At 45.5% G+C, this 20,694-nt stretch overlaps 1 protein-coding gene across 7 annotated transcripts in view; it reads left to right on the top strand.

Moving 5' to 3' along the window:
* The first annotated feature begins 1,136 nt into the window (after positions 1-1,136).
* The window catches only part of para (sodium voltage-gated channel paralytic), an 83,802-nt gene continuing 64,244 nt past the window's right edge, over positions 1,137-20,694 (top strand). For all 7 annotated transcript variants that reach the window (XM_086991572.1, XM_086991574.1, XM_086991573.1 and 4 more), the window contains exon 1: positions 1,137-1,276. The gene's annotated coding sequence lies outside the window, so the exon portion shown is untranslated. The remainder of the gene's footprint in view (positions 1,277-20,694) is intronic.

Raw genomic sequence — 20,694 nt, 5'->3', positions numbered from 1 at the left:
CCATTCGGTGCCTCTCATAGCCTGCATCGCCCCCGTTCTAACCGGCTGGGTGGCGCACACAGTGGCCCTCGTACGTAACGTCAGCCGCTGCTGCTGCTGCCGCCGCCGCCACCCGAACCTCAGCCACTACTACTTTTAGCATCTTTGGCGGTCCTTTTTTCGAAACGTCCCCAAAAGAAGAGTTACGAAAACGACGGCGATAACGAATGCAAACGTAAAACAAAACTATTCATACTAATAATAATAATAATAATAATAATAATAGTAATAATACAACAATACTAAGCAAAATAATTAGAAAATCTTCCGAGACGGCCCGAGACAAACAGAGCCAAACGGAGCTGAGGCTGAGCTCGTCAGACTATGCTTCAGTACTGTCACCAGTCTTGCCTTAGAATATCAACTATACTAGTGCTACTGATCGGTTGTGATTTAGCTGTGATCTCTAGACGACATTTTGCTAAACCCAAAAGACCACAACAACAACTAAAAAACGAAAAAAGTCTTCGACGACAACAGAAACGACAAATAGTAAGACGATGCTGCCAACAACCACAGCAGGCCATTCAGGATCATGCTCTGAGCAGAAAGGCCGTCAACAACCATAATAATAGTATCAACAAAGGGTTTATATTAGACGTGATCACGAGCGACGATAGAAGCATCAATAATAACAAAACTAACGGTAATACGGTTACGACTCAATACAGTAAAGATAAGCTATTTTTAACGAGCAAACCGTTTACAAGAAGCGGCCATTGCAAACGTTCCTTGAAGTTCGGTTACAACAATAACGGCTACCAGTGTCTGAGGCGAACTAGATGCAACGATAAAGTAGCGCTCTCTGTTACACTGTAATAGTAACGGCACTATTGGTATTATTAAGATATCGACGTTTATCACTGGCTGAAACCGAGGTTTGAACTGGAGGACCGACCTAAAAGCAAGCAGCGACCCAAGCCAATTTTTAAGAGAAACATAGAACAGACGAACCTAATAATAAAGGAAAAGCAACGCTCTGTGAGAAACGCCTGAAACAGTTCTAACCAAAAGAATAGCACCAGCAAGAACAGTCTGAACACGGGGCTTCGCTGCTGATGGTGGCAGCCTGACAGGGCAGCGACGACAGCAGAAGTAAAAATAAACGACGACGAAGGGGTGCTGCTCCCGCGCGAGCAGGCGCAGGGCGCGCGGACGCCTACGAGCGCTAGCCGCCGGCCTGCCCATAGAGTATGATGCATCAACGTTGGAAGCCCCACGCAAAGACTAAACACAGGTAGGTGCTTAATAAAGTTCGAATGGTTATGTATGTAGACGTTTTTATATAGTTTACATAGGCTATACCAAATGCATAGGTGCAATTTCAAGTAGTTTGCAAATGATGGTCAACAAAATAAACATATATTATACGCCGATATATCTATTATATATATCTATCGCGTGTTCATATTTATCAGCTACATGCGCTGGGCTTTTCCGCCGTAGTAGTTTATACCTAGTACATATTGCAGCTAGCCATATAGAAAAAAGAAAATAGCAAATGGTCGAGTTTTTTTTTTCGACGGAACGGTGTGTGTACGGGAGCGTATGTGTAGGTGCACGTGTGCATGTACGTGTGTATGTACGTGTATATATATGTTTGTGTTTGTGTGTGTATATAAAGGTTTGTGTGCAGGTGTCTTCGCGTGTGTACGTGTATGTGTGTAGGTATGTGTCGAGAGAATAAAAGAGGATGCAATGAGCGTAAGCGGAAAAGTGACCAGAGTCAGTCTAAGAGCAGGTTATAGGGACGAATTATTGTATCACCCCATTCGTCGTCATCTCGTCGTTGTTGTTGCAAGAGTGAGCTGTACATTTACCTACGACACGTTATCAAGTCGTGGAAGGTGCCTGGCGGTCGGCGGCCAGAAAGGCAGACGTAGTAGAAGGAGATCGTAGAATTCCACCGACGAGACTGGAATAGGGGGTGATCACGGGTCGGGGTGCCGAGGTTAGGACCGTTTCTTCGTTCGTACGCTTGTCGTTAGTCGAACGAACGAGGACGACCCAGCGGTAGCTAGGAATCCTGGGGGAAGTCGGGGTTCTGGCGTATTCGTGATAGTGACTAAGAAAAGAGTACGACAGGAAGAAGACGTAAGGCCCAAGACGCCAACCCGGCGCCTACAGGTCGGTTACTCGCACACTTGCTAGCTGCTACCGCCGTTACAGGTTTGGTAGCCTGACGGTTCACCTTGCTCCGTTTTGTCTAGGAATCGAGCAAAAAATAATGCTACTGTTGAATAGAACACGTTCTTTTCTCGTAATGTCTGTGGTAACATGCGAGTGGTATTGGAAACATAGGACCCATTTTGTTCCCGCTACCAGTCGTAGCTATGCTACAGTAGCATAAGCAACGTCGCTGTCAGATATCAGCGAGCGGGCGTCCGACCGGACTGCGAAATAGCTGTCTGCAAATGAATGGGATGTTATCCTAGAAACCTGTCAAACGTGAGGGTTTGTCCATGAGGAAAGAAGAGTGCGAGGATAGGGTAGAAAGAAGGCCAATAGACTTTTAGGAGGGAAGAGAATAGGATCCAGTTGTAGAGGGCCTTATATGCAACGACGTTGTTGCCTTCGCTAACTTCAGCTGTTGTTACGGTTACCATTGATACAGTTTCCAATAACTATCTGTCATTGCGGTGTGTGATATGCTATCATCGCAGCACAAACAGTGGTGCAAGTACTGTTGCCACTAGCTGCAATGATTAAGCTAATATAGCAAAAGAGACAATGGATAATAGAGCGGAAAAGCGAAGCAGCAAAGGCGCAATTTCTAACAAAAAAACGTTTAGCGCTAAAGCAATATTCTGCAACAGTAAGCCGGTTCTGTCACAAACAGGTAGAGCGTATGCTCACCCAAATCCGCCTACAGACAGGCTCTAGAGGCCATAGCCAAAGATGATGAAACAGCTACGCTGCAATAGACGCATTTTCATTCGTTTCGAGACCAACCAATTAATATCAATCAAAGCGATAGACAAATAGGCCACTGGTTACCAAGGTTACGAAGAAAACGGACGAGAAGGGAGAGAGACAGATAAACGATAGTAAACTTAGATCTTCTCCTAATTAGAGTAACTTCCTGTAAAGTGTAAGAATATTTTATCTATTTTAATATCTAATTTAATTATATGCTAATAATAGATATCTACTTTAATCGGGTAACTTGACTTATTAGGTTAGCCGTAAACAAATTTCTCATTTGGTCATTTATCGTTACGTCCTTCCTAATTAAAACGGTTAACCACTTATGGTTCATTTTTCTCGACGTTACGTGCTTTAACAAAATGCCGAACTACATTCGAGTGATAAAGACTGTCCTACAAGGCTAGTGTAGAGACAAGTCTCTGCCCAAGGAGCGTCACGACAAAGGCGGGGCCTGGGGGGTGGAACACGCTTGAAACATGGCATTGTGTCACGTAGCCATGTCAGTGTGTGACACTCTGTCATGTCAATGGCAAAGGCAGTGTTAACGGCGACTACGAGCGTGGCTACCTTTCGTCTGTTCTACTCGTGCGCGACTCTCTGAGTGTACTATCGTCCTTACCAAGCTCCTCGTTGGCTATGCATCATTATAGCTTGTTTCTATTGTACTCTGTCACCGTGAATTGTTTCATCATAGCCATACTCTTATTTTGGCCGTTTTCTCTCACTGTCTCTTTTTTCTTCCATGTTATGTTGGTGAATACTTGTATGGGAATATCAATACAGAACAACATTTTTACCTACATAATAGCAACGACAACTCCCGGCGGCCACCACGGCACAGCCTCTGAAGCTACCTCTTCCTTCCCTCACCACTGCTTACTCTTTACCCACTGTTCATACTCCTCGAACTCACTTACGCAGGCTCCTTCACGACGGAGGCCGTTTGGTTTTACGGAAAAAAGGCAACATGAGGAAGCGGGATTCAAGTAAGAAGTACGCACGAACAGATCCACAGTGACGATGACAGCAACAAAAGTCATACTAGACACATAGTGTCCCTCCTTCTCTTCGGTGGTTTGCCAGCCCTTTTGCCCCACATCGTCCGTGCTGGGCCGACGCTTCTGCTGCTTCTTCCCATGCGTTTATGCATATGCGTAATTGCAGACGGCTTTATGCTCCGATGCGATCAACGGGCGAGCGGTAGCGACCAGTCGATAGGCTCATACAGTAGCAAGCTGTTGTCTAAGCGACCAGCGGTAGAATAAGCCAACGAGTTCTCGCTGGTCTGCCCCACCGAGGAGGGCAAGGTAGTACGCTGGCAGAGTGGCGTCATAACACGGACAAACCGAATCCCGTCAAAAGCGGGCTCCGCGAGAGAATGAGACGAAAGAAGAGACAGAGAGAGGGAGGCACTGGCAATGGGCGCGAGGGGGGGAGGGGTACACTGGCGGTCCGATCTCTCACTCGCTGGTTGGCTCGGTCGAGATAGTCCTCGTCGCTGGCGTTGTTGTTGCCATCGCTGCTCGTCCGTCCGTTCGTTGATGGGTCGCTCTATTAGTCGACTTGACTCTTGCTTCAGCAGCACTCGTTGGTTATCGTTGTCCCTTTCCGTTTTGTTCATCCATGCCAACGTTGGTGGTCACGTTGCCATTTGGTTGAGCTGCCGTTGCCGCAGCTATTGCCACGACGACCTCACTGGCGGGTGTAGTCCTCTTTGCTCTTTACGGCCCCCTCGCAGTTGGTACCGCAAGCTGGTGATGCGTTTGCCATCACCACTACTGGCACCCACCACGACCGTTCAATGGCCTACTAAGCGAATGGACAGAGAGCAGTGAGTCGTCGACCAGTCAACCAGATACACCGTCACCAAAGGCCCTTATTATTATACGGGCTGAAAGAGACGCATAGGGGCTCGTTGGGCGATGTGGCTTTAGGCGGTGGCCGTAGCAGCAGCAGTACACAGCATTAGCAGACACGGTAGCAGCGTCGGCTGCGACGGATACCGTCATCTGCTTCTTCTACTGCTGCTGTTTCCGCTGCAGCTATTGCAGCAACGGTAGCAGCAGTAGTAAAGGCAAATCTACGTTGTTCAATGATGGACCAACCCGTCCTCGTCGGTGTTTACCATCACTACACGTCCAGGCTGCTGCTAGGTAGACACGAGGCGCTGCTCAGGCCGCTGCTACTCGTTGCGGCAGCTACCAAAAGTCGGCCTGTAGTCGCCTCTAAATGTCCGATGGAGGTTTGTACAGAGGGTTTGGACCAGAAATGGGGAATGAACGCGGGACAAGAGGGGGGCAGCGAACAAGGTCCATGGCGTTTCTGTACGGGCGCTTAGCTACTTCTAGACAGTAGTAGGCACACTCGTTGTTCGGTTAAAGGTGGGGGCAACGGCGTTCCGACCATCGGCGGGAGCGGCAGCTGCTGTTCGCTCGTACAGACAGACATGGAGGCTTGGCACCCCTTAAACCCTCTACGTAAACGGGTAAAAACGAGGGGCGGATGGCACGGGTTGATAACGGATAGTCACTGGACCGACTTAGTCACAGCGACGGAGGTTGTTCTACCGCTCGACAACGAAATCGGCCTCCAGCAGCCGCAGCGGCGACGACGCAGCTCTAACCGTTATCGTTCGGAATAAGAGCCGATTCAACTCGATTCGACCCACTTTTATTCCTGTCCCTGCGTCTTCTCCGTTGCTGCTATCCTGTGTCGTCCCTATTTCGTCGTTCACATTTGGAACAAAGAGCTCGGCTGCCTAGACCGTCGGCAAGCAGCAGGCCGCGAGGGGCCACCAATGGTCTCGTCAGCAACGAAGGCCACAGGCCACGAAAGCAGCAGAGTAGTGTTAGCCAGCTAGCCTAACCCGACAACGGTCGGTTATGTCGATGGCTGATGGCGGCGACCGTGGCATGGTCGCCGTAACGACCACGCCGACCGCCGCCATCAGCCAGGCGACTAACAGTAGCGGCAACCCGCAGTAGCCCCGCACCGGTAACTGACACACAAAAACAAAATGAATGCAAGCAATCCACTATGATGCTCATGCCGATAGACGGCACTAGATAACAGCACTAGCAGAAAGCACATCCACAAAAACGCCAACGTTTTGAATAACCCAGCTCGTTTAACTGCTACCCACCTTCTCATATGACGCTTATTTTCTCCTGTGTTATACTGCAACAACATAAATTCTGGGTGACGTTAGCCAGCGCATTATTTGTGGATGGGTGAACTTTGCGTCGATTTTACCGCGTCGTCGATACCATTACATGCATGGATTGGAGACAGGTTTTGAACAGAACGGACGGATATCACATGCTCGAGATACCCAGATATTTGGGGGCCGGGAGAATGATAAAGGCGATGAGAATGATGATTACCTTGCTGATCGTTAATTATATATATATCTAGGGCCAGTACAAGATACGATACCGGCAAATCAGACGCACATACGGGATGCATAACAAATTGTTGCTGATAATGGTTCTAAGCTTATCCTCATTGCTGTTAACGATATTTATTATTATTTTTATTATAGTGAATTGTTGTCAGAGTACAAGGCCCCTTTTCCATTTAGAAATGCTTCTGACAAGAACCCTTCTTCGCGTGCTCTCCTAGAGATCAGTTCGAGTTTCAAAATTCTTCCGGTCACGCAAGCAAAAATCACAGAACTTTCTACCTGTCGGCAGAGTGGCCTGTATGGGGCAATGGTGGCCGCTGTGATCGGTGTGGTGCTATTTTAGCAAGTGGCCGTTGTGCAAAGAAGGCAAATCGTAACAGCGCCAGGACTGTGCGACGTTTTGTCGGCATCCCCCAAAAAGCAAAACATCCACATTTACATTCGTCAATCAAAGGCCGCCTGCGTCAGGGCAGAAACTATAACGAAAAACAAATGAAAAGAACTCCAGGGCCGCTCCTTACCCGGCTGAGCCCTGATGTCATTTGCTCGAGGTGGGCCGCAATGCTACAATTGCCCATTTGCGATCTTGAGGAGTCTTGTTTGCTGAGAGAGAGATCGGGCAGTTGCGCCGCAAATAGAGTTAATTACCGGCAAACTTATTCACCTACCGCCACGCTCGCTTGGCCTCAAGCTGAATGAGTTGGTATAAGCGATGGAAAAAAAGGAATGAAAGAAACGTGAAAAGAATATTGGTAAGTTGGGAGTGGTGAGTGTGCCGGAATTTGTTACTTTCAATGCACAAGTGAAGCTGGGATGATTTTTGGAGCCGTTGGCCTGCCAATTAACAATATTCGGAATATATAGGAAAATTCGTAGAAAAGAAAGAGAAAAACCTTCAGACTTTTTCTATTGGCTGTCTACCGACAGAATGACTGACCGATCTGTAATACATTTTCATCAAACTTTTCACTTAAAATCGATCCTCATAGTAAGTACGTTCGAACTTGGTTTGATCTGCCCGCAGTACTTCGTTTGGCACGTCGGAGTAAAGAGTGTTTAAGGACAAAGGACGAAAGACAGAACAGACTAATGAATGTTGCTTCTTGATTGTCCTCTGTACCTGAAAACTTTGCGCAGATCTTTGCACAGTTAGCAGAACAATTAGTTAGACATATTTCTACCAATCTTAACAAGGCTGAAATCGAGCTTGTCTACTTCGGTTTGGCCAACGATTATATAAACGCAACGGTAACAGGTCATTTAATGTTTCAATAAAAAAAGATCCGAATAAATACACGAAAAACGTATCTAATGTGTGCTTTATCATACTGACCATAGTAAAAATATGTTTATCCTAGGAAAAAAATATTGTTGTCTAGAACTAACCTGTTTAAGCTGTCACATCGAGTGTACGTGCTGATTCTATTGTGAAGGATCAAAGCTGCGAACGCACAGAAATGCCTGAAAAGGCGTCACATACATGAGATGATGTATCAATCTAAAACGAACGACTGAGGGCCAGTGGAAGAGGCAGCAAAACGGCGCCAGATAGGGCCATGCGTAGATTACCTATATAGCGTGCCCCAAAAACGTTTTTTAAGCGAAGGTTTTGTGTTACCGCTGTCGCTATGAACTGGAATACACCCTCCATCGCCCATGTCTTGCTTGCGTTCTGGCGCTAGTTTAATGAGCGTCTTTAGCTTGCTGTATGTTAGCAATCTATTACAGACCGCATAGTCGTCTGACGGTTATTTGCTTGATAGTAAGAGTGTATTTTTTTTTATATCCTGCTATATATTTGCGAGTTCGGGCGAGAGGGTACGCCTCGCTTTATCATCGCGATTTTTCATCGTAACAAAGTCCTGAGCTGGCGTTCTCACTGACAGCTAAACAGACTGAAGCGATCCAGCGACTTCCAACAATCAACGTACGCTCGGTAAAAGGCGTTGACAAACTGTAAACGAATGTGCGCGGTTCACGACAGTTGCGCCACTGGATAGCGTCTGCTCCTTCATTTGGTTGTAGCGAAGGTCTGGCAACCTCACGGGAGTTTGCGAACCTCACACCATTATCCAACGGTCCGAAAAGCCGAACGTACCTGCTACATGCTTCGGTCGATAGCTCGATGACGTCGAGGTTATTTTAATATATAACAACTATATGGAAATACGAACCACAGACGACGATGGCATAGTCCTCGTTTGTAACGGGTTTACCCACATATGGATAGAACAAGACGTCTAAATGGATTATGAATAGACTCAGTGATAATACACTTTTTATAGAACATATGGCTTCATAAATAGGAAAAGAAAGGAAGGGTAAGGTCAACACGATTAAGCCGCCTGGGTATACTCTACCGGTCACTTTTTAGAGCGCTTTTTTATATTCTTCTTGGCTAAGTAAAAAGAAATTCAAAACAACTTGCAACTTTGACCTAACTCTGGCCGAAATGAGTTGCTGCGCCGGGCAACCAGGCAAACAGAGGCAAAGCAAGCACACTATCTTATGAATAAGCAGCAATTGTTTTCAAGTGTTTTACCTGTCAACATCAGGGCTATGCGCTTAAAGAGCAATTATAACATCGTATGTAGTTGGCCATGTTGTATTCGTGTTGCCGCTACCGTAGTGACAAAGAATCAGCCGTTAACCTCTTAAGTTTTATTACTACCCCCCTTCGGTCGTTTCTTCTACGGTCCGCGTTAAACGGCCCTTCCTTATCTGTGTGAATGTCTGTGCGTGTGTGTATGTGTGTGCGTGTGTATCAATGCAAAAGAACGATCTGCAATGATGGAAAAATCGTCCAGCAATGCAGAAATGCAGAGATTGCGCATCTGCTGTGTATACTCGACATCTTGCGGTCACTTAACGTAAGACGAGAGCTAGATGAAAAAAGAGTATCAAAAGCAAATAACGCTATTATTGTTACTTTATGAACAGTCATCGTCGTAACGCTGCTTACTTCTTTTTGCTTGTCGCCCAAAATGAACAGAAACCTGCATGGAGTCGTGTAGCAGTATTGCTTTCGCTGTACTATTTATCCTGCCGGTCCTGATCCGTTTTGTCGAGCGTCTGTGCTGCCGTCGTGACTCGCAGCTGTCTCCTGAAGTCACCTGTCGCGATTAACCAGTAACAACAACAACGGGATCGGACAGCAAACTCAGTCGGATAAACTGGCGGAGTTTTGTCTCGGTTTCGAGCAGGAGCAGTAGCGGCAATAGCAATGAATAACCTACATTCTCCTGCCTTATTCCAAGGTGATTTGGCCTCTATCGGCTGGCGTAGACAGATGTTCCCGCTTAGGGCTACTTCACTTGCTCGTAATCATATTAGCCGGAATCTTTGGAACGTTGTTGCTTCAGGATAGCTAGTTGGCTAGTAGCCAACTAGCTGGAAGGAGGAGTAAAATGACGACGATGACAACATCGCATAAGGCCTAGAAGGGACGATATCTGGTTCTTTGATGCCTCTCCTGTTTTCGACCCGAAAACTCCTGGAGCTTTGGTTGGGTCGAGTTTCTCTTCCTTCGTTTTTCGTGCCTTGGACTCTCCAGTATTAACAGTAGCGGCAATAAATTTCATATCGCGGACGCCGGGTCACGCGTGCTCACTTGTTTCCTCGATGGCTGGGTCGCTTGCCCTCCCCCGACAACTATAGCAGCGCTATTGTTCGCGCGACACTCACTCCCTCATCCTTGGCAGAAGATGACGTTACGTTGAGCCTATACATATACGGATAGAACGACTGTCCGACCGATCGTTCCCTCCACTTACCACTCCCACTTCACTATGCGCGCGTGAAGGGTCTTGTAGGATCACACGGATCAAGTAGCTTCTTCCCTCTTATATCTAAGTGTCTGCGCCAGGAAGCTTATGTGTGCTGATCTATTTGAACCTATTTATCTATATCAGCATCACTATAATCATCAGTAAGTGCTTACGTATGTGCGTCTACGAAAGTAAGTCTTATCAACGGCGGATCATAATAGAAGAAAGGACGTGTTGATTAATATTGATTTGATCGAAGAACAACGACGTAAGCGGATCAAGAAGCATTAGGCATGCAGATTCATTAATTGACATCTGATAGAAATGATACGACCAATACATTGGATGTTTATTATATCACGAAAAATATGTAATTCTTATATATTGACAGACGTCGCATGTAAAGGAGCAAATCAAACTAGTTTCTTGTGTGCCCCTGCTGCCAAAAGGCTTTCTGTTGTCACAGCGTTTTCTCCAAGATCTCGCAGCTGGAACGGGGCACACATGCAAATATACGGACAATTACAGCGCGAGTAGATCGCTGATGGGCTCTTTCTCTCCCCCGTTTCTTTCCTCTAAAAGTAGCTATAGGTCTGTAGTTTGTTTGAGCAAGATGAACCCAAGAAGTAAGAGACGTCCCGTGGGGACGATAAGTGAAGTTGAGTCGAACTTGATCCTCTTAGTCGGTGGCTTATGGCAATACCCTCAACCTCAAACCACCTTTCCTTTTTCCTTGTTACCCCTCGCCGTTGCTGCTGCAAGCGACCGACACAGATGCACAAGTCGGTTCTCTAGCGCGCTGAAGTCATAAGGCCATGGAGTATATTCTTCATCGAACGCCGTAATCTTGCAAAGGTTTTTGGGGAATCAGCTATGCCCAGATATGCCAACCGACTCTTTTCTCGCCTGCTGATGTGATGGAAACTAAGGTCGTGAATCAAGCACGATTATTTAATGATCTGAAGGACTTGTGCAAACTAGCAGACTTGCTCTAAATGTTGCCGTCGTGAAGATTAGGACAGACGATAATTCAACGACGAGAATTTAATACGAAGATCACTGTTACACCGTATCTGCCACTGGGTCGAAAAGGAACATAGGCACAACCTACAGATTGACCTGAATCGTTTTCAAAATTTCAACCCGTCTGTCGTGACGGAGGTGTCTGCGTAAGAAGTACCTGCAGTACGGGCCTGGAAAACGTGATTGGAAAAAAAAATCGGATCGGTGTTATAACGCCGTTCGTGGTGTATGTTTTAAATATGGTAAACGATATAGTTATGGTCGGCGGCCAAACTAGACAAGTTGAAATCAACATCGCCGACTGAGCTCCTGCTATATCAATAATCAAACGGAAAGAACACAAAGTAACTACTCGTATGAACCACATTCGTTTTTTGCTTTATCAGTAATCAGATTGTCGCGTATCGATACTGGTTGATGTTCACGTGAGCCAACTGCATAGAAAGTAACAGAGAGTTCTCCTTCGAATTTGTTACGCGGATAGGCAAAGAGACTTCTAATCTAGATGATTTCAAACAATGTCAAAGTATCAATTGAAAATCGCTATCTATAATTCGCTGGGCTCAAACTACCGTCTCAAAAATGGCCAGGAATTATAAGTGACCCTTGCTATCACACAGCTGAGCTGAAGCAACTGAGTCGCATGCTTAAGATGATCGCAAGCGACTTCAATCATCGGTTGATTAAGCTTATTGTTTCGTTATCCACTAACGAAGAGTATTTTGCGTAGAAATAGCTCACTGAAGAATACATTTGTCCAGGTTACTATCTGGTTAGGGTGGGATAAACGTGCAGCATGCATGCGTGAAGTACCTTATGCTATCGTCACTTTCTGACGATCAATGTCCCGGTTCGATACACCGAGATATTCAGACTGATAGAGGGCACAGGGAGCGGGAAAGGAGAAAACAGTTAATTTCCAGAGTTCGTGGCGACTAACCTCCAACCAACGCCAGCCAAGCATGGTTCACCGCCATTGGCTCGCGGGCGCGGTGAAAATACCGCTTAGGAAGGCTAGTCGCGGTAGTGGGTTTGCATACAGACGCCCCCAAAGACGAACATCAAAAGCCACACGTTTATTGCTAGAGAGACTACAGCTACCGGCTGGCTGCTGTCTGATTAAGTCGGATCGCGGGAGTCTTGTCCGACTCGATATCGATATCGATCACTTCATAGCTTCTTAGCATACTTCGTTGTCCTCGGCAGCCCACTGATCAAAATAGGGTTAATTCAGTGGCGCCGCTGGCGGGCGGGTGGCAGCACCAGTATACGACGTTATCGCTTTACCGCCTTATCGCCGGTCGCTGCCTTAGGCTTTACTTGCTTTCTAGCCAGGTCTCGTTTCCTGCGGCCGGTTAAACCCTTTCTGATGCGCTGGTGTTGCTACATCTTCTACTAGCCCATAAATCAAATTTGCGCGAGCCTTCGATGTTTCCAACAAGAACATTCGACGGCGTAGTGACAGCTGCCGCTACGACATTGTTATGGGCATGCCGTATTGTTAGCGTTTAGCGAATGGTCGACCCATCGTTTCCGTGGCCCGTCGTTTTCCGGAAACTAACTTGCCATAGTTGTACACTATTTCTCGCGATGGTAACAACAAAACTTTCGCTTTCTTTAAAGGAAACGCGGTCACCTTTTTCCCTATAGACAAAACGATCCGTCGAAAAACGGGGACTAGAGAACAGGATGCAAAACAGACGGATGCCCATATAATTTACATTGCAATGCTACAAATATTGTGACAATACTTCATTGTCACTTTTGCCCTAATGTGTCTTTCCCGCTGAATATTAGCCGGTCAGTGAACACGTCCCTTTTTTTTCTGAGCCCAAACAGTTATTTACGGAAAAATCACCAATTTCTATACGGATAGTCTCCGATGGATTTTCATAGATACTGACATAAGTGCGAGTAGCGGTATGCCTTCGCACCTAATTAGAAGTGCTGTTCTGCTCAGGGTCTGAGGAGAATCGTTCACTTTTACTTCATTTAGGATAATCCCACAGAAGATAATCTATGGTGTTCTTTCTATCAACCCAGATAACTCTTGCTCTCAACATTTAGCTATCAGCTATGCTATTATCTTCTACTATACTATTATTATATATGAACTCTCCAGTTATGGGGCTGACCTAGCTATTATATCCCCCGATTTCTACGTAGCCAGCAATGAGCAAACCATTGACGCATTTCTTGTCGAAACTTTGTACATCGTCATTCTGGGATATAATAACGATCCAGGAGAAGGTGTGCCTGCAAACTTACTTGGCGTTCGTATATGCCTTCATCGATGCATCATACTGTCTTCTGGAAGCGACATGCTACCATTTTTAACGTCATTCTATTACCTCATCGCAGTAGCACACAGGTGCACACATACACACTTTCGCCATATCTGTACGGTCGAACAACACCGAGGTAGCCTACAAACGATGGGGACTCTTAAATTTAATAAATATTTGCATATATAGGTGGTAAATGTAGGTGTGCCGAAATTCGCTTCGTTGCTGCAATAATGAATGCATACATTAGTAGAGGATTAATTATGCTTGCAGAAACGTAAACCCCATACTTTCAAACATACTTTGACAAAAGAAATTCGGAAACTTATGACGCTTATAGAAACTTACGACGACGGAAGTGTTTTCCTGTTTGTTAATTATTGTTCAGAAGGGTTATTGTAGTATAGGCGTATTTTACTAAGAATTACATCAAATCAGACCAACCAACTTTGTCAGAAGACATAAGATAAAACCGTCCGCTCAGTTCATCTGGGAAAATGGATCCATTTTGGTTTTCAAAGCTGTTCCGCATCATAGTAGTATATAGATATATATATATAGAATCCGATCCGGAAGGCTCGAATTTGGGTCCGTGGCTTTGATTGTAGGCCGAGATATGTCACATAGATATATATGAAACGAAGTTTTGTGCAAGGTGCAGTCTGAACAGAAACGTTGATTTGCAGGGCTAGTGAACAGAAACTCACCGATACAGGCCATGGGGTTACAGGGATAACCCCAATGCCGATTGCTGCTTGGCTTTAGCTGAACTCAGGCGGCCAGTTTAGTCAACAGATACTTGTCTATTAACCTCATAGGAGTCGTTCGAGTTTATCTAGTTGGCTTGTGCTTTTGTTGTCGTTACTGCTATCATGGTTTATATCTCACAAGCATGAGGTGTAGTGTCACTATGCGTTTGGTTCTTCTTCCGTGTTCTCCATTGAAAAGTCTTGCTTATCATCCTTTGCTCCTGGCAAGACTGGAGCTTGTTTACATGCAACTCGTCACCGCTCAAGCGAAAGAGAGTGCGCGGACGAACAAGTCAAAGGGGATATCTCACTTCTGTTACATACGAACCGGCTTCAGTTGTCTCACCGCGCGCATGGCCCGTAAAGTAAGAAAACCGAAATGTGAACACCTATATCTAGCAAAAACGTATTACCCTGTATTGCCACTATCTCTCTTGTCCTCGCTCGCGCTTTCTCGTATTCTCCAGTTTTGTCATCCAGTTGATTTCTATTTTCAATAGGCAGCTCTATCCCTGCGCTTTGTCTCTACTTTCAGTCCTTTTCCTTCAAACAGAAACTCAGCCCCAGCTTCTGCCACTATGCGTATGTGTGTATTCGATTATGCGTTCCACATTGGGTTCACATGTATATAGGAGGACATGTGACAGTGCGGAAATCCTGGCGGGTGGAGTTCTTCTTCCACCCCCTTGTTTGTACCGGTTTCTATTCATCTCTCCCTTCGTCCTCTTATCCTTATTCATCGTTTTCTTTGCTCTACGTCCACCGAGTAGAGTTGTCGTTCTGAGTCTGCAGGAATCCTCTAGACTTAGCTAGGGTTTAGCGCCACCTGGCCTGCCTGGCGGCTTACTTAGCGCACGACTCGTTTGCTACTGTTGCCCCGCATTGCTTTTTGTGGTTCCACATGAAATGATGCTTTTGTCTGGTGGTCACTTCTTCCCTATGGGGCCGGTAAGCGGTTGCAGTTGAAAGAGCGTAAACTTCCAACGCTGCTTTACTACTGCCGCTGCGTCTGTCGCCATTGTTCGTGCTTCATCCTCCTTGTTTTCTTCCTGCTTCATCCAACTGCTCATTGTATAGTCCATCGTCCATTCATAGTTTCCGTCTCCGATGTCAAATCCCTGCAGGCGGCTGCTGGTGCTGCCACGCCGCTGTTGCGAATATGTCTGCCAATGGAAGCACTAGCGCGCAAGCGGTATCGCAAATGGCACTTGCACAAGAACGCCAGACCAGATACGCCACGCCAGCCGATGGCGTCCATCTGCCACTGCCGCTGCCTTCGCTGATTGCTACTGGCTGTCTTTCTGCTTAGCCAAGTCAGAGTCAGTCTGGCTGGATGGCCTGCTAGGCTTGCAAAAAGGTTTGGTGCCTCGCGCTCTCTCAATGACGCCATGCTCTTGAACCAATGCCAGCGGACTACCACTGCCGAGTCGATGGAGGTGGCTGCTCGCACAGCGGCGGTTCGAAAGACATCCAGTGCCGTAGGTCGACTCGTTTGGCTGCTGGTGCTCTTGTCGTCGCTAGGCGTTGTTGGTTCGCGGCATTTGGCTATCCCCGCTTTTTTTTCTCCTTTTCTACCACAACGATTGTTACTACTACCGCCAATACAAGCAACAGCAGCAGCACTGCTGATGCTTCCCTATGGCTTTCTGCTGGCAGGCTGTACATTTTGTTTTGGTCGTTGCTTTCGTTAGCGTTCCTTGCTGGTCCCTAACGGCATTCGGTCAAGAAACCTGTCTCGTTCGGTGGTCGCTGCTGCCAGCTCCTTCCCACTTCTTTTGTTGCTAACTTTTTCTTGCATCCTCTTCTTGTCCTCATCGACATATTACTCTTCCTCTTACCCTCCTACGCTTATCTTCTGCTTAGCTTCACTGTGGCTGCTGGCTCGGGGGCTGCTGGCTCGGGGGCTGCTGTAACCCGCTGCTTGTTTGCGTGCGCGGTCCCTGGCGGACTGCGTCGGGTATGGCACGGCGATTCTTTTTGTTTGTGTATTTTGTTATATAGTGAAAAGTCAGAGAGCAAAGGTCGCGGCAACGCCATCCATCGGTGCTCGACTGCTGCCACCCACCGGTGTCATAGCCGCCACGACGACGGTAACAGCAGCTCGGCTGACGGCTGTTGGCGAAGATGTTCAAATACAAAACGGGCTACACTTCGCTTTGGGGGTTTACGTTGTAAGGGGTTGTAGGAACTCATAGAAAATGGAAGTTAGTCGCTAACTCCGCAATGGGTTCTACAACGGCCGTGTTTGGCGATGCACTGCTACTGCTGCAGATAAGCAAAAAAGAAGCCAAGCATTCATAGCAAGGAGTCAGTCGATACGTCCTGTACGATCCAGTGGGTTGCAATGTCTGCCACCACCATCGCCTACATGAGGGTGAAGTAGGAAGCTAGTTGCTTCGTCACTCTGAACCTTCGTTAAAGCTAGAAAAAGCAGAATCGGCAAAAACAGACAAAATGGCGAACAAATAGAAAGTTACGATACACACTCGCAGCATACTTCGATTTGCACACAAACCCATCCATCCAACCATACGTATGTATATTTATACACACGTATGGGTGTACGTAAGCGAATATAAACACGTTTCCCAGACACACATTTCAGAGCTGCAAACGTCTGGTAGTTTACACGTCTAGCTAGGTCAGGTAGTGAAAAAGTAGGTATATGTAGACTTAAATGGAAATACAGGTGATCCGAATAATATGATAACAATGGCAAATCCGGATGAATGGAGAAGCGCTGTCAGTACGATATGCTGATGAAACAAAAATGGAAACGACCGTATTTTGAATCAGACAATCGAAATATAACCGTTTACGTCGGTAATGCCGAACGAGAAAAACATCAATATCGAAAAGTAGACAAGAACTTATCTCCTGTTCAAGGCACTGCCGTCACGATATGGTCATTTTTTTCATCATTTCGTCAGGCATTTTACCATCTGTTCCGTCAATCTGAACATGAACAAGATGCAAAGTTATGAGGGAAGCATCACGTGGACCGGTAATGCGTCCAGATGGTATCAGATACTCCACAATTAGATAGAGAACGAAAGCGTTCTTATCTAATTGCGAGCAAGTGTATTCACAACTATGATTCATAGGTGTTTTATCCAGATGCCATTTTATGATATAAACTGTAACATACTCACGGTGCACAGTTAGATAGTCTGCAGTCTACAATGATACATTCGTCTACTAAGCAATGTCTAGTACTGGTAGTTTAGATTAAAAAAAAATCGTATGTCAGTAGTACGTCTCATCTCGCCATGGTACGTGACCGAAGATGAAACAGTTTGAACCTAGAAATTTAGGGAGCCCTTACCGTAATCGAAGGTAAGACAAAAAACGGGCCGTTATAGTTTACAGGTCAACTAAACTCAGATCTTCTTGCTACCGAACGGCAGATAAGATCACAAGTGCATGATCCATATTCCTTTGGAATTCATCGAACACAGAGATTACAATGCGGCAATTGCTTGAAGGCCCTGTGCGAATCCGAAGGACGTGGGCTGATCGCAAGCTCTGTTCATCAAGTTTGCAGATTAGCAGTTTTCCGTTAACTAGGATCCATAGTGTGGTTTTTATTATTATTCTCCAATATATCCGGCTACAAACAAGCCAAGAAAATGGAAATGATTTTATCAGATTGGACGAACTCGTGCAGCATGTAATATTAGAAGAAGCTGGTGAGATTTTTCTGGCAAAGGGAAGTGACTTCCTCTCCTGAGAAACGCTCTTTTTATTAAAAATTCGATTACAAGTAGCCGTAAAAATTGTATTATTATTGACAATTTGTTTCCTGTAGCTCAGTAAAAGCAAAACCCCACAAATATTAATCGGGAAAATAAAGATAAAGCATATCGATTAGATATTGAATAAAAGAGAATTTAAAAAATTGGGCTGCAGCTACTTCCACGGCTTTAATTTTTTTCCAGAGCTTTTAATTTCTATTGAAGATCAGCTTTTTTTGACATCGTCAGAACTCGTTGTGCTAATTTTCAGAAATTAGGAAATTATTCACGAACATAAAAAAGGCTACATTTTCGACCGCAACATATACATAATTCAAGTTACCATTGTACACAGGATCAAGCATTATTATGTAGACGCCGGTACATTTGTCGATGGCCATAATCTATGAAACCATTAATTACTTAAGTAGATGTTTCTACTATCGAAAACGTGTTCCGTTTCTAACCGTGGAAATAATTCCCCGGCCCATTTATGAATTCAGTGTGTATTAATACGTGTACGAAACGGTCGACGGGCCGTCCTCCGGTTCGCGTGTTGCCTTTCTTCTTTTGAAAACGACAAAAAACGCCTATACGAAATTATATGGGAGGGTCTTCCTTTTATTCGTGAGTGATTTTTTTTCGCAAAACGTTACGTAACGTATTTCTCGTAATGGGTAACCGCAAAACCTCCTCCGTGAACGTACAAGCGTACACACACACAGAAGGAGAGAAACAGAGAGTGAAAGGGGGGCGTTGGCAGGCGTAAAACGAGAAAACGCTGCGTAAAACTGTTGAGCGCAGCGCAGTACCCTATCATTGCATGCGACCGTTAATGCTATGAACAGAGTAATAAGAAACACAAGTAGGAATGAGGAAGGAGCGGACCGGCCAGGACTAGGCCACACGAAGGGGAAGCAATGCAGGAACAAGTAAGAAAAATATTTCCAGTTGGGTTGGCATAATGTACCCAGCTGGAGATGATGCATCGAAGGGGAATGGCGTCTATTCCGACTGTCATGCAATTGGCAGGAGTGAGGTTGACAAACGGGCACGAAGATTCGTCTATGGCAAAGGTTTCTACTATAGAGAATATTAGCTCGACAACCGAAGAAGTTGTCAAAGAAAGCAGAGTATTTAGTTGAACTGGGCATCGTTACCTGTTTGCGTTACAACTTATCCAACAATTAGGTGGAACTGAAAATTACAATCTGTATAAATGAAACTCACTCGCATATGTACAGGACATAGTATGCCAAAGGCTGTAACCTATTATCATAAGCTCATGACGATAACATTATAAATTTAGTGTTGGTCGCGAAGAATGTATGAATTTGAAACGTAGACACTGAGCTGCCGGTAAATCGATCTCTAGCACTCATTCTTACATTGCCGAAACAGTGCTTCATCAATTAGAGGCTATTACTTTATCACCATATCATTTAGTGCGCGGGTTGCTTGAGCCGATTTCTCCTACCAGCTTTTTTTGGTACGCAACTGCTGGACATGTTCACGATATTTAGACTTAGATTTTTAAAATGTCATGCCGATAGAGTACATAAGCCATCATGGGAATAAAGTAGTGTGTAAGCGAGTTGAGATCAATTGTCTAATCTGGGTATTCTACCTGGCAGGACCGAAGTAGTAAGTATTAAAGAAGGTAACAGTATGACAGAAAGGGGTCGCGTAATTGTTCTAGCTAAAGTAGCAGACAAACTGCGCCTGTAACTGATTTTTGGACTCTGTTGTTTCGAAAGGCGCTGCCTGATTTTTTTAAAGGAATAATTGCTCATTATTTTAGCGAATTTCGTATAGATGAGACGAAGAAAAGTATGTATTGACACTGTTTTCTTTAGTGCTTCGTATCGAGTCGGAACAAACTCCTTAACTAGCTTTAATGGTTGCCGCTGCAAATGTTCCATTCGGCCGTTAAAAATCACGTTGAATTTTTGCATATTCTATAGAAAGTATAAGCTAGACTGAACTCAGTAGAATAAAAAAGCAAACACGAGACCACTGCGTAGACCATGAGTAAGTGTGGTCATCAGACCGCGGTTGCAGCCGGCACATAGTCGCTGCCTGGTGATATCGACCTATCAGTCTGGGTCGTTTCTCGACTTTGTTCACTCACTTATGCTATAGAACAAACACACCAGCTTGTAGCAAAGACTAATGTTGAAACTTCTACGAAAGGAAGAAATAAACAGAATTCTTGTTCTTTTCTGAAGAAAAAGCTATTCGGCAGGCAACATCACAGGCCACGGGCGAAGGAACCAGCTGAATTGTATCAGCGGATGCAACTAGATTTGTGTTCGGGCATATAGCAAATCGGGAGTTCGTCACTGGTGTAATAGGTTGCATCGACTTAACCGACACAGGCAAGCGGCTAACAGAGTAGATGCGCAAGGGCCAACCTAACCTAACTTAACCCAAGAATGTTTATCAGCTGTTTGGCCTAGCTACAGGCCTGGATGTGTCAGGAACCATCAGGCAAAAAATCTAGTACGAAATATTATCTATTGCTGAAAGAGTCAAGAATACGACTGGAGATAGTGGAAAATATTCAATGGGTGTCGGCCACCCTGTCTGATACCAACTGTGTGGCCTACGTTCGCCTTTAGGTCCTGTTTGAACAGAGCTATTACTGCTGTTGTTGACCTAAAGCGACTTTCGGTTACTCAGCTCTATGGCTGGCTTAGTAGCTCTCCAACTGCTGTTGGCTTCTCTAATGGCCGGACCGCTTTGGGACAGAATGGGGCCCTATTG

Source organism: Varroa destructor, unplaced genomic scaffold (genome assembly GCF_002443255.2).
Source record: "Varroa destructor unplaced genomic scaffold, Vdes_3.0 BEIS01000005.1, whole genome shotgun sequence".
In the NCBI taxonomy this organism is placed as follows: domain Eukaryota; kingdom Metazoa; phylum Arthropoda; class Arachnida; order Mesostigmata; family Varroidae; genus Varroa; species Varroa destructor.
The sequence above is the reverse complement of the archived record's forward strand: the minus strand, read 5'-3'. Positions and strand labels throughout refer to the sequence as shown.